Below are 15,140 nucleotides of genomic sequence, written 5' to 3' on the forward strand. Positions count from 1 at the left end.
AGTCTCTATTCACTTTCCAAATATATTTGAGGCTAGTCAACAATAAGTCTCAAAGCTATTACAACAATATACCCAATATGAGCTCAATATATCACTTATAATAATTGAGGTTTGATGGGGAGGATAACAATCATTTCTTCCAACAAGCCAAGATAAACCTAACTGACTAAGTGTTCATTCACTATTGAAAAGTATATAAGTTAACAAAATATAATGTTCAAAATAGGGGTTTTTAATGAGTCTTTATTAACTTCCCAAATATATTTTAGGCCAGTCAACAACAAGGCTCAAAGCTATGATGATAATATACTCAATATGTCATTTATAAGAATTGAGTCTCAATGGAGAGGATAACAATCTGTTGATGGTGTTGGATACCACTAACATACAGGGTATCTCCCTGATATGAGGTCCCAATTAAACCTCACACCATTTGGTGTAAGAGTCCCATCCATAAATACATCATAACTGCCCTTTATTTAAATATCTGCCTTGGCTTAAGAAGTTAGCACGAGAGAGAAGAGCACATGTGCTTTTGACTGAGAAAGAGAGTGTGCCTTGTGAGATGTTCAATTGTAGATGTATCAAGGTTCTTTCACTGCAAGGGAGAGGAAGTGAGCATCTGAAAGATAAGTAATAGTACTAGTCTAATGGAGACACATGCACATAGACGAGAAATAATCGTTATACATCAAGTGAAGTAGTTCACATAGATTCAAAAATCATTAAATCATTACAACACATTTCCAACAAGTTAAGCACCAAAGTCACCGAAATAGTTCAATTACTTTAGTACATATGAAAAACCAACATAATCTACAAACATTACAAGAATAATCTTAAAACATCTATGATTCATGCATGAAAACGTGCTAGCCAAAAGGCTTCAAGCATTAAGAAAAAGTACTAAGATACATAAGTACAATGAACATCACTAGCTCTAATACTGCAGCGTTAGAGCCACTACTTGCTACCCAAAAGTATTATCTTTATCTCTCTAATTCCTATGGGACAAGACAAGGTTAAAAGTCATTTTCCTGAGTAATGAGGATTCTTTTATAACTTGAGGCATGACCTTTCATATCCTCATGATTCTTGACTTTACCACTTCTAATCACCTTTGGACTTCTAGAACCCTTGAACTTCCAAATGACTTTTGGAATTACATGTATTTTTTACTTTTATGCATGGCTCCTTTGTCCATACATGACTCTTGGACTTTCACTTTTTGTATTTACATCATAAATTCCATATCATCATGTGATGAGGACATGACAAGTCATTATCATTGATGAATTGGACTCATAGCGATTGATGACATGGACTTTATTCAATAGGTGACATGGCTACCACTTGTGTCTTTGCTCTTGCTTGTAATTTGTAGTCGTTGATGTCTTTACCCTCGAAAGGGACTTTGATCTTATGGAGTCTTTAGGGTGTTTCAATCGTCAAGATTTCAATGTGTTATTTGTTCTTGAATGCTTCCTTTGATTTCCCTCTTTGCTTGATCTTCTTCATGCATCCTTGCCATGTTGTTCTTGAAATACCTATAACTGCAACCACTCATGGCAAGCAGACATCAACCTAAACAATATCCTATTCTAACATGTTTCATGCATATTTCTTGTTCATGTCTCAACCATGCACTTGGGAAAAAGAAAGGGGAATCAGAAAAAAGTTAAAGCTAAATTTCGCAAGTGGGCTATTTTTTGGACATTTTCTAAAAAAAATATTCATCAATTTGGTTAAAAATTCGCCTATTTTTTATATATGTATGATTAAATGGATGATATTCACAAAATTTTTACCAATTTTAATAGTAAATTACATGGTTTTTATTGAATGTTTACCTACATTCTATCTGTATGAATTTTCAAACCAGAATGGTCACCTACAATACTTTATATAGGAAAAATATTAACTCCTTAAAAAATACCCTGAAGGAGAACTTATGGGCATAAGGGTGCACTTTGAAAGGTTGACGAGATGAGGAGATGAAACTTTGGGGCTTCAGGATGCACTCATGCACTCAAGAGGAGAGAGAGAAACTCAAGGGAGGGTGCAAGGCACAGTTCTAAAGGACGAAGGATGAGGCTTTAGGCTTCCCAAGTGTGTTATAAAGTTAAGGGGGACAAGGAGGGTGCAAGGCGTAGAGCTAAGGCTGAAGGGAAAGGCTTCAAAGCTTTAGGGTGTGCTCATGTGCTCAAAAAGGAAAAGAAGTGCACAGGGCATAGTGTCAAAGGACTAAGGGGTTATGCTATAGGGCTTCAGAGTGCACTCACGTGCTCAAAGAGGGGGCAGTCCTTTGATTCAAAGGAGTGTGCTCAAAGGAAGACTTGATTCTTGAGGGTACATTTCAGAACAGGGAAGGGGAATGATTCTTACGAGTGCTTTATGCACTCTTGGAGGGTGCAGTACATACTTCCAAATGATGAAGGATTCCTGCTCAAGGCTTAAGAGCACACTTTTTTGCTCCTTGCCTTAATGGGTTCAATTGTACAATCCAAACTTGTCTAAGTATAGAGGATAAAGTAAGGGGAAAATGCAATGAATTTAGACATGAAATCATGTGCGATGCATACCAACTCATTAATAAAACTTAGATAAGGTTGAATAATGATAAATAAACATCAAAATACCAATTTACATACACTCCCCAACTACAACGGACAAAGTGTGTGCGATTGCGACCAAAAGTGTCGTTTTGCAACAAAAAAAGGTGTCATGACTATGAAATGTAATAGAGATTCTCTAATCAATGCGATGACACTTAAGAATGATCAAGAACACTTGAAACATATAAAATTACTTGAAAAAAAACTTGATGACCAAGGTGAAACTTGATGTGACAATGAAGTAGGCTCCAAAATTCGAATATAGTGAAATTTTGGAGGGTGTTGTAGGTGCGAAAATGCAATCATTCCTCCAAAAAACCCAAGACAAACCCAATTGACTAAGTGTTCATTCAATATTGGAAAGTATAGAATTTAAAAAAATACAATGTTTAAAATAGGGTTTTTTTAATGAGTCTTTATTAATTTCCCAATTATATTTGAGGCCAGTCAACAAGGCTCAAAACTATTACAATATTATACTCATTATGATTTCAATATGTCACTTACTGTTATAGACAATTTTGTGCCTTACAGCAATAAGCATGAATTGTCAATAATCCAAGGGATCCAAAGTTCCCTAAACATGATGTTCCTACCCCTAGAGAAACAAGGTCAGCAAACCAACAGCTCTCAGATCAGTTCTCCACCTGAAAACACTCAAAAACAAGCAATCCTGAAATCAAAGTAGGTGCTCCACTAGGCTTCTGCGCTGAAACACAACTGCTCCATGGTGTACCTGCGTTGCAAAGCAGGTAGAACAAAGCCCACCTGTGTTGGGCGAGTTTGGACATGTGGCACAGTGAGTCATTGCTTTGGAATCTTCCAAAAATGACACTTGGATCAGGTATTTCGCCTTGTGATGAGTCAGAGGCTTTGTTTCTCCAAGTGGAAGCAAGGTTCACCAAGTGGACTCAAGAACTGAAGATCAACTAAAGATTAACTGAAGAGAGAGAGGACACAAGGCAGCTACACATCAGTTGCAAGCTGACTCATCCTTTCTCAATTCATCTATATATTGAGCTCTCTCCTATGAGCTCAGCAGGCTGGAATTTTGTGCAAAGTAATGATATGCTGTTGGTTTCACTATTGAGTTATTGGGTGATTGTTTGAGAGAGGTGAAGAAGAGCAATTCTTTCTACTGGGAGGTGTTGCTGGGTTGGAGCCTTCAATGGTTGTAATACTCTCAGAACCTTTATTTCTTCATTAATAAAAGCTATTGAGGTTCTTCTATGTGCTCTTGTTTCAATTATGTATTGTGATGATTGCATGTTTGGTTTACACTAATCCATGAACCAGTTATGATTGCACGCCTCTTGTAGTTTCCTTCTTTGTTATTTTGCAGGATCTCATCGTAGCTGGGCGAGCAGAAGAACAAAGAGCTAGGAGCAAGCGGCCAAAGAGAAGAGTTTGGATTCGACATTAAGCGCAAGGCAACGGTTAGTGCTTTCTCCATTCTCTTTTGCTTTCATAAAGAAGTAAACCTTAAGTAGTTTGTTTTACAGTTGTTGCTAAGGAACTGTCACCCTTAGAGTGGGATAGGGTCATCCGAGTCGGATACTTTTCCCTACAACAAACTGGCGACTCCGCTGGGGATCGTATCCGTTTGATTGTGTTTGTAGTATCTTTGCTATTCATTTCCTGAAGAAAAGAGTACCAAATCGAAAAGCTTTTGACTATATCAAAAGCGAAGTAGAGGGCAGCTACTCTTGCTCATTTTCTGAGCAGATTCATGATTTGAAGAGCTGATCTACAAAGATCCTTGTAAGCTCTTAGTGATAGCTTTGTACCTTCTAAATCATCCCTTTGAGTATGCTTGACTGAATGCTTCTGATTTGAGCAAAAACCGTGCATTTTTGAGAAAATTATGACCCGGAAACTGTGAAAACGCAATTCTCGTTTTCCAAAGCAGGTAGTACACAGGCTACCTGCTTTGCAACGCAGGTCCCGAACTGGCTACCTGCGCTGAAAGCCAGTTTGACTGTGCAGAGCCTGCGTTGGCCCAAATTTGCTTAGTGCATTTGGGGTTTCCTCCTTTCTCTTGCCTGTTTTCACTTAGTTTTGCTGCTAGGTGTCAGTCTTGTGCCTGTTTTGAAACCAATATTACTTGCCATCATTCTGCCTCTGTAATATAACGAAATTGTACTTGTTCTTTGTATTTCTTACTCATTTACAATTTCCCATAACGAAAAGTAAACTAGTCATGATTTTGGCCTCTTAGATCTGAACCTGTGTTAGGCGTTTTGCTGGTCTAAAGAGTTAGCTTGTTTGCTGTCCATAGCTGGTTAGTCATTTTACTTTCGTTCGTATGGTTTGATTTCATGTATTTCCAGTGATTAAGCAAGTGAATCTTAAGGTGTCTTTTGATTTTGGACAAGCTTGTTTACTTTCGCTTTAAATCGAAATCAAAGTTATATAACCACTTTCTTTTTGTATCCATCCACATTAAGAAAGGGAAAAGAAAATACATGCATTGTGCATTTTGCATTTGACTGTGTGCTTGACGATTTAGAAAAATTTGCATTTTAGTGTGTGCTCTATGATCTGTGTGAAAAGATTTGCCTTTCTTTTCCCTCAGTAGTTAAGGTTTTCAAAGTTGAAAGATTGAAAAGTTTGCTTCTCATCTTAGACTGCATTCAGGAATTTGTTATATACATCTCGTGGTGATCCTTAAAGGCAAACTGATAAGCAAGATTAACATTAAAATAAATCCAATTTACATAACAACGCTTTGTAACATAACGCAAACATCTAGAGGTCTAGGTAGAGACGTGTTCCGGCGTCGTTAAACATAGTGACTGTCGATCTCTACGAAGGTGGGTGATTCCTCCTGAGAGTCGGTGGCACTAATACGGACTTGTGCTCCCACGTACTGTCGAGTATATATTGGGAGACCCCTATAGGCAATTATCCTTTATCCATAGGAAGCCGTGTCGGCCGCCCTACTGATCACGATGCAGTGAACACAGCATTCACGAAGATCGACCACCCGTACCGTAAAACGTATTCTGTGGTTTCGCGAAAAGTTTGGCACACCCTCTGCCTAGAACTCCAGAGCAGTTTCTTTTGGCCTTTTTCAAACTCTATAACTGAAAAAGTCCATCCGAGCATTTGTCACTTCGGGCTCGTTAAAACATCGAAGGCGACTAGAGTCATCTTTAGCTTTTTCTCGACTCTTAAAACATGAAAAAGCAAGTTTGTGTCTAAAAGCGTCGTTAATAAAATTTATTTTAAGCGGAACAAAATCACCTGTTATTCCCACGTTGATTTTTCAGTTGAAAAGTATGGAGCCCACCAACCAAGGAGGCAACCTTGGCGGAAGTCCAAATCCCTTCTCCTCTTGGGGAGATGTTGGTGCGCCTCATATGGCGACATTGTCACTTCCAGGATTGACAATTGGCCTACCTGTATGGCTCTTTTCAACTAATGTAGTCCAAATCGCCACTAATCCTGAGCAGTCGAATCAACAGTCAGACCAGTCTAGGACTACCCACCAGCCTTCCACTTCTTACAATACTTCCTCTGATCTTTCATCTTCGCAAAGTAGAGCTGGCAAAAGTCAGCCTCCCAAGGAGAAGAAGGAAAGGAAGAAGAGAGAAAAGAAGCAGAAGGAGCCTATGGCGAAGGCGACTGGGGGCAAGCAAAAGACAGCTGACAAAAACCCACACACTGCACCGACCGGGCCTAAATCGCCGTGTGTCATTTGCGAAGGGGCCCACTTCCATCGTGATTGTCCTTGTATTCCCCGGATACTAAGGGACTGGTCCCCAAGATTGCACAATTCGGTAGCATCAACCTCTGGCAGTCATGTTGAGTGCAGTCCGTCAACTAGCGAGAGTGAAGGACGAAGAGGGAGACCAAGATCACCCTGTATATTGTGTGAAGGCGAGCATGCCATCCATAGATGTCCATTCTTAGATGAGGCAAAGAGAGTTTTGGAAGATCGTCCGTTTTCGCCGTTACGACTTCCTCCTGGATACCAAAAACTCGCGCCTAATCCCTCGATAGTTGAAAATCCAGTTGACCCGCCCAAGTGGTCAGCTGAAGTGTCGGTCATTGAGAATGAACCTACTGAATCCAGACCAGACGAAAGTCTAAAGGTCGAAACGGCAGTTGACCCGGTTCTTCCTTCAGAGGTTTCATTGTCCAATGACTCCGTCATTGAAGACCCATCTTCAAATGACACCCTCACTGAAGAGGATAAGGATGACACCGTCCATATTCTTTTCATCAACACAGACTCTGATGAGCATCAGGGCAATGCGCCCATTCCTTTATCGCAGGAAGGAACATCGTCAGGGTTGTATCCGGCCGTATATTCGGTCCCACCACCAAGCAACCTAGTTGTATTCTTTGATTGAAATCAACTAGGCAGACCCCGGTTACCAGCCAGTATCCCATTCAGAATCATAGTCCAAATCTACAGAATGGTGATGGCTGGAACTATCATTGATGAAGGGGCATCTGTGAGTATCCTTTCCTCTGTTGCTTGGAAAGCACTGGGTTGCCCGGCGCTTTTACCTGAGATGAGAAATCTATCAGGTTTTGATAAAGGAACCAGTCACCCGTTAGGGATTCTCCCCAATGTTCCGGTTACATTGAAAGGGAAAGCAGTTCGCATGAACATCATGGTCATCCAGGGACCCTTGGCATATAACTTACTCCTTGGACGAGACTATATATATTGCATGGAGGCAATAGTGTCCTCACTCTTTAGAGTCATGTGTTTTCCGCACGAAGGAAGAATGGTCCAGCTAGTAGACCAACTTTCATTTCCAGTATCACGCATTACAAATAGTCAAATACCATCCCTTAACGGTTTATTCGCTCAAGGAATGCCACCGCCCCCGGTTCTACTTCCCGATGAATGCGAGTAATTCGGAAAGAAAGAACTGGGACCCAGGGGGCATGCACCCTGGCCTGCCTTGGGCAGAGAAAACCTTAGGTATAAAGTTAATTTCCGCAGAAGGATGGACTAGTCCGTACCCCGTCCGGCAGAGGAAGAGAGGGTTGTTCTAGGATAAAATTCTTTTGTCAAAGTTATGTGAGCGAAGCAATCGCTCCCTTTGTCTAAAGAAGTGGGCTCTCCTAAGGAGGGGGTCTATTTGTGGCAGCAAGAAGCCACCATCTTTGAATGTCAAGCCTCACCCATTAAAACAAGCTGTTTTGAAGGATAAGTAGGGGCAGTCTTCAAAGAAAGAGATGAAATTGCTGCAACAAGTAGTCACCATCCTTAGCAACCTAATGATAGACATCGCCGAAAAGAGGGTTTAGTTTGCGGCAGCAAACAAAACCATTTTTCGGATAATAAGTAAGAGATGGCAGAATCTCGAAATTATACTTTATACCTGGGGGCATGCAAACCTTTTGGAGTGCAAGCACGGGACGACTATTTATTTTTTTTAAATTTTTAGGTCCTCCCTTTAAACCTGTAGGTCTAACCCGTTAAACTCGTAGGATTAGCCATTTCTAGCTTGCATAAAGAAAGGATGAAGGGCAAAAGTTAAAACCTGCCAATTTGGAGTAATTAGTGAGGTATCGCTCCTTAAATAAGATTACCTCACCTAAAGCATTCCTTGTATTAAGACTGGTATAATTCGAGCAGTTTTAGCAATGTTCATGCTCGTTAAAAAATAAACACAAGAATCGAGCAGTTTTTGTGCAGAAGTTCATGCTCGTTAAAAAATAAATGTAAATTGTGAGCAATCTTTCCCTAGCAGTTCAAGCTCATCCAGAAAAATGAACCGGTAAACAACCTCGAGAAATGTAACCTTTGAAAGCCATATTAAAAGCCCTTGGTCGTGTTTTTATGCCATCACCTCCATCTGTTCATTTGGCCAATCGTTCACCTCCATATGTTTGTTTACCCATTTTGAGGAACAGCTGCGAAGAGTGATTTCACTTAGCCATCCTTGTGACACTGCCGTGATTGGAGAATTCCAACCTGTACCTGGAATCTGCTGCTATCCCTGTTCATCACTCGTTCCTCAAAAGACGAGTCTTCTTTGAGCTCTTTTCACTGACTCGTAAAATATGAAAAGTTTGCCGAGTTTTGGCCTTCCAGCTCGTTAAAGGACAAGAAGAGCTATCCCTCCTCTAGATTTTAATCTTTTTGGACCTGAGGGATTATTACACAAAAAGATCGAGCGCTTGTTTTGTTCGGCTCGTTAAAGAAATCGAAAACTCATCCCTTCTGTATTGTTTTATACTTTTTCGGACTTAAGGGATTAGAAGACGAAAAAGGAATTTTGGAGTTAACTTTTCGTACCTTTTCAGACTCTCTAAAAATGAAAAGGACCGAGTTTTCTTTGTCGTTAGACTCGTTAAAATGATTAAATAGCGACAAACTTGTCTTTAGACGAGAACGAGTTTCCCTATCGCTAGGCTCGTTAAAACATAGCGATGGGCTTGCCCGAAGGGCAGGTTATAGAACAAGCATATGTTATCCTCCTCAAGCTTGACAAAAATAAAGAGGTACTGGTCAGCAATGACTGGGGAAAAATTGGGAGAACCTCACAGTATTAATGGTAGCAAGTCGCTCTTGAACATGACACTTTGTCCTCCGTACCACATCGGGTTGGGTTGTTTCATTCACCGGTCGCAGAACCATGGTCCTCGCCACACCATCCACAATTGGGGTAATGCTACCAATCCATCACATCAGTGTCGTTATATGTTCAAGAGATGTGGTTCTGTAAAGAGTCAACCGTGTTCCACCCACTGCCATACATTATCCTTCATCCACTTCATGACCGCCACCCTGAATCATACATCACAGTTTGTTTTCACCTCATCATAATCACTAGCTCCGTTCCGTGTCACTGATGTGGGATTCATTAAGGCCCTCCTTTGACGGATCGCTCCTTGTCGACATCAGCTCATTATCCAAGGAGTTGATCTAGGAACACCCCCCTCAGTACTTTGAAGCTTGCATGCCTCAATGGCAAGTTTCTCACTTCCGGCGACAGGTATACATCAATGACCTTCGACCAGAAGATTTTGCATGGTGGTCGACGCCAAGTCCTTTATTCCCACCATGTAGATTGTACTGCCGTACCTTGAGGGTCATCATCCTTATCGGTGATTCCTCTCGCGCTTGTTAACGGTTTACATCATTGACCGGTAATCAAGCGATGTCTTTCCATGTTCGACTTCAAGAAATTCTCACATGGATCGACTTGTACATCGAGTGAAGATCGGAAGAGACTGAAGACCCCGGATCTAGTTTCATCCATCCGGGCTGCGATATATATTCAGGACATAAAGACATTTGATATGTACATCATTGCAACAGATGATCATCCTTTTCAAAGGATGATAAATTCAGCAGAGAATTATCAGTCTAGCATCAGACGATTGTCTGTTCTATGTACCAAAATGTATTTATAAAGCTGAGCATGGAAATGCCCGCCTCAGCTAGATCATGAAAAATGTATGAAAAATAATGTATTGTATTGTATCTTATTACAGGACACTTCTCAGCAGATTGAATGAACTTCGGATCCTCTCAATAAAGCATTTCACCCGATAAATGACCTCATACTTTAGGGGGCATCTGTTATAGACAATTTTGTGCCTTACAGCAATAAGCATGAATTGTCAATAATCCAAGGGATCCAAAGTTCCCTAAACATGATGTTCCTACCCCTAGAGAAACAAGGTCAGCAAACCAACAGCTCTCAGATCAGTTCTCCACCTGAAAACACTCAAAAACAAGCAATCCTGAAATCAAAGCAGGTGCTCCACTAGGCTTCTGCGCTGAAACACAACTGCTCCATGGTGTACCTGCGTTGCAAAGCAGGTAGAACAAAGCCCACCTGCGTTGGGCGAGTTTGGACATGTGGCACAGTGAGTCATTGCTTTGGAATCTTCCAAAAATGACACTTGGATCAGGTATTTCGCCTTGTGATGAGTCAGAGGCTTTGTTTCTCCAAGTGGACTCAAGAACTGAAGATCAACTAAAGATTAACTGAAGAGAGAGAGGACACAAGGCAGCTACACATCAGTTGCAATCTGACTCATCCTTTCTCAATTCATCTATATATTGAGCTCTCTCCTATGAGCTCAGCAGGCTGGAATTTTGTGCAAAGTAATGATATGCTGTTGGTTTCACTATTGAGTTATTGGGTGATTGTTTGAGAGAGGTGAAGAAGAGCAATTCTTTCTGCTGGGAGGTGTTGCTGGGTTGGAGCCTTCAATGGTTGTAATACTCTCAGAACCTTTATTTCTTCATTAATAAAAGCTATTGAGGTTCTTCTATGTGCTCTTGTTTCAATTATGTATTGTGATGATTGCATGTTTGGTTTACACTAATCCATGAACCAGTTATGATTGCACGCCTCTTGTAGTTTCCTTCTTTGTTATTTTGCAGGATCTCATCGTAGCTGGGCGAGCAGAAGAACAAAGAGCTAGGAGCAAGCGGCTAAAGAGAAGAGTTTGGATTCGACATTAAGCGCAAGGCAACGGTTAGTGCTTTCTCCATTCTCTTTTGCTTTCATAAAGAAGTAAACCTTAAGTAGTTTGTTTTACAGTTGTTGCTAAGGAACTGTCACCCTTAGAGTGGGATAGGGTCATCCGAGTCGGATACTTTTCCCTACAACACTTACAAGAATTGAGTCTCGATGTGGTAGAAAATAATATTTCTTCCTAACAACCCAAGATAAACACAACTGACTAAGATTTCATTTGCTATTGGAAAATATATAAATTAAAATACTGTATTGTTCAAAATTGTTTTTTTCAATGAGTCTCTGTTAACTTACCAAATATATTTGAGGCTAATCAATAACAAGGATCAAATCTATTACAACAATATACTCAATATAAGTTCAATATCTCACTTATAAGAATTGATTCTTGATGGGGAGGATAGCAACCATTCCCCTCAATGGCCCACGATCAACCCAATTGACTAAGAGTTTGTTCATTATTGAAAAGTATACAGGTTAACAAAATATAATGTTCAAAATAGGATTTTTTGAGCATAACAATCATTCCTCCCAAACCCGAAATAAATCCAATTGATTAAGTGTTCACTCACTATTGGAAAGTATATAAGTTAACATAATATAATGTTCAAAATAGGGGTTTTTAATGAGTCTCTATTAACTTCATAAATATATTTTAGGACAATCAACAATAAGGCTCAAAGTTATGACAACAATATACTCAGTATGTCATTTATTAGAATTGAGTCTCAAAGGAGAGGATAACAATAATTCCTCTTAACAACTCAAGACAAACTCAATTGACTAAGTGTTCATTCGTTATTGGAAAGTATACAAGTTAAAAAAAAATATAATGTTCAAAATAAGGTTTTTTAATGAGCCTTTATTAACTTCCCAATTATATTTGAGTCCAATCAACAAGGCTCAAAGTTATTACAATAATATACTAAATATGAGCACAATATGTCACTTATAAGAGTTGAGTGTCGATGGGGTAGATAGCAATCATTCCACCCAACAACCCAAGATAAACACAACTGTCTAAGAGTTGATTTTCTATTGGAAAAGAAATAAGTTAAAAAATGTATTGTTCAAAATCGAATTTTTCAATGAGTCTCTGTTAACTTCCCAAATATATTTCAAGTCAATCAACAACAAGGCTCACATATGTTACACAATATACTCAATATGGGTTCAATGTGCCACTTATAAGAATTGATTCTTGATAGGGAGGATAACAATCGTTCCTCCCAATGACCCATGGTAAACCCAATTAACTAAGTGTTCATTTATTATTGAAAGTATATAGGTTAAAAAAATATAATGTTCAAAATAAGATTTTTTTAATGAGTCTCTATTAACTCCCAATTATATTCGAGGTCAATCAACAAAAAGGCTCAAAGCTATTACAATAATATACTCAATATGTCACTTATATGAATTTAGTCTTGATGTGGAGGATAACAATCATTCCTCCCAACAACCCAAGATATACCTAATTGATTAAGTGTCCACTCTCTATTGGAAAGTATATAAGTTAACAAAATATATTGTTCAAGATACAGTTTTTTAATGAGACTCTATTAACTTGCGAAATATTATTGAGGCTAATCAACACCAAGGCTCAAAGTTATTACAACTATATACTTAATATGCCCTCAATATGTCACTTGTAAGAATTGAGTCTCGATGGGGAGGATAACGATAATTCTTCCCAATGACCGAAGATAAACCCAGTTGCTAAGTGTTCATTCATTATTGGAAAGTATATAAGTTAACAAAATATAATGTTAAAAATAGAGTTTTTAATGAGTCCATATTAACTTCCCTAATATATTTTAGTCTAGTCAACAACAACGCTCAAAGCTATTACAAAATATACTCAATAAGAGCTCAATGTGTCACTTATAAGAATTGGGTCTCGATGGGAAGGATAACAATCATTCCTCCCAACAACCCAAGATAAACCCAATTGATTATGTGTTCATTTGTTGTTGAAAAGGATATAAGTTAACAAAATATAATGCTGAAAATAGGGTTTTTGAATGAGAGTCTATTAATTTCCCAAATATATTTGAAGCCAGACAACAACAAGGTTAGAAGTTATTACAATGGTATACTCAATATGACACTTATAAGAATTGAGTCTTGATGGGAAGATCACAATCATTCCTCCTAACTACCCAAGATAGTATGAGATGACTAAATGTTCATTCGCTATTGGAAAGTATACAAGTAAACAAAATACAATGTATGAAAATAAGGTTTTTTAATGAGTCTTTATTAACTTCTCAAATATATTAGAACTTCTTATATATTTGAGGATAGCAATATCTCTTTCAACCACGAGAGATAAACCCAATTGAATAAGTGTTCATTTGTTGTTAGAAAGTGTACAAGTTATGGTTTGAAACATTGATTCCAATCAAACATAAATGCGATGACTCTGGAAGACAATACTACAAAGAATATAGATCGCAGAAGCCTCAAATCAATAAAAAAACATAAAGTTCAAAATTAAATATTTAATGAATATTTATTATTTTTTAAAAGATATTTGAGCTCCTTCTATCTTATATATTTAATGATAATAATAATACCTCTTAACCATCTAAAATAAACTCAATTGACTAAATATTAATTATTTATTAGAAAATCTATAATTAACAAAATATGACATTTAAAATTAAATTTCTTATATATTTAAGAAGTGAATAAACTCTATATATATGAATGAAAAGTGAAGGAAGATAATTGTCTTCAAACTTGAGCCAAGTACATATATGATGGAACTATTTTAGTTTGCATAATGATTAAAAAAGAGTTTGAACATTTTATAATATTAAAGAAATTGTGTCTTTAAAAACAGACCAATAACTTTAATAGTTAAGTCATTACCAATTTTTATGTTATATTGTCAATTTAAATTTAAATTAATATATATATATATATATATATATATATATATATATATATTCTTATGCTTCTCTTTCACCACATTTCTTTTTTCAACATCTTCCTACCATAAACTAATTTTCCAATTTTATCTTAACATTTTCATAGCAAATTGGATACAATACGCTTCGGATATTATTTTAAAGATGCAACTTATAATATGACATCATTTCATAAATAAAAGAGACGGTTTGAATGCATCCTCTAACTTTACTCCAGCCATGGACACATCTCACAACCTTGTTAGCATACCGTTGCTTTGCATCCCTCCCAATAACATTAACAAGAATGAAAGGTAGAGGAATACATGTGCAAAAGATAAGCTTACATACTAATTCCTTTGATAAGTTTGGAGAAATACTAGTTGCCATAACGAATCTCGAGAGTGACCTTTATGTATTTTTCCTACACAACCCTAAACTTTGGACAGTGTTAATACACGGTTAGTTAGAAGGGTATGTAATAACTTCATACACAAAAAGAGAATCTTGGGAGAGTATATTAACTCAGCATAACTATAGACACAACATTATTACCCGAAGGCAAAATTATCGAGAGAAAATTATTTCGCGTTAATGCAAGAACAAGATACTAACCAATAGCTTCCCTTAGCCTTTGAAATATACCTGGACAAAAGTACACAATCATACTTCATAGATACATATTTTTGAGCCACTAGCATTGATGATAAACCATCATAAAACTTCTTACAAAAAACATATACTAACCAACAGTAAAAACTAAGTGATATGCTTAGTGGACTTGTTAGTTTGAGATGATGACGGGAGAGAGGAGAGAAGAATTAGCATGAGGAGAGGTCCCAACTAGAGCATTAATGACTGCAGACAAATCCTACTGCCCATTAGAGTTCGTATCTCATTCAAATACCACAAGCTACTCCCCTTAGTCAGTCTGACCACAATGTCATCCAAGTTGTAATGGATGTCCCTTAGAATTCTCTTGATCTCCTCTTGACCTGCAAACAAATTGTAATTGATACCTGTTTATCCCGAATGACCATACTCAATAGGATTTTCAACTAATAGTGTGAACTAATAGAATGAAATAAGTGCAACCTTTGCTTGCTTAATTTCCCTGGATCAGGAACCCACTTGAGGCTACTGCC

This window comes from Pinus tabuliformis, chromosome 3_2 (genome assembly GCF_031772625.1).
Source record: "Pinus tabuliformis cultivar Carrire ecotype Pingquan chromosome 3_2, CPIR1, whole genome shotgun sequence".
NCBI classification, from domain to species: domain Eukaryota; kingdom Viridiplantae; phylum Streptophyta; class Pinopsida; order Pinales; family Pinaceae; genus Pinus; species Pinus tabuliformis.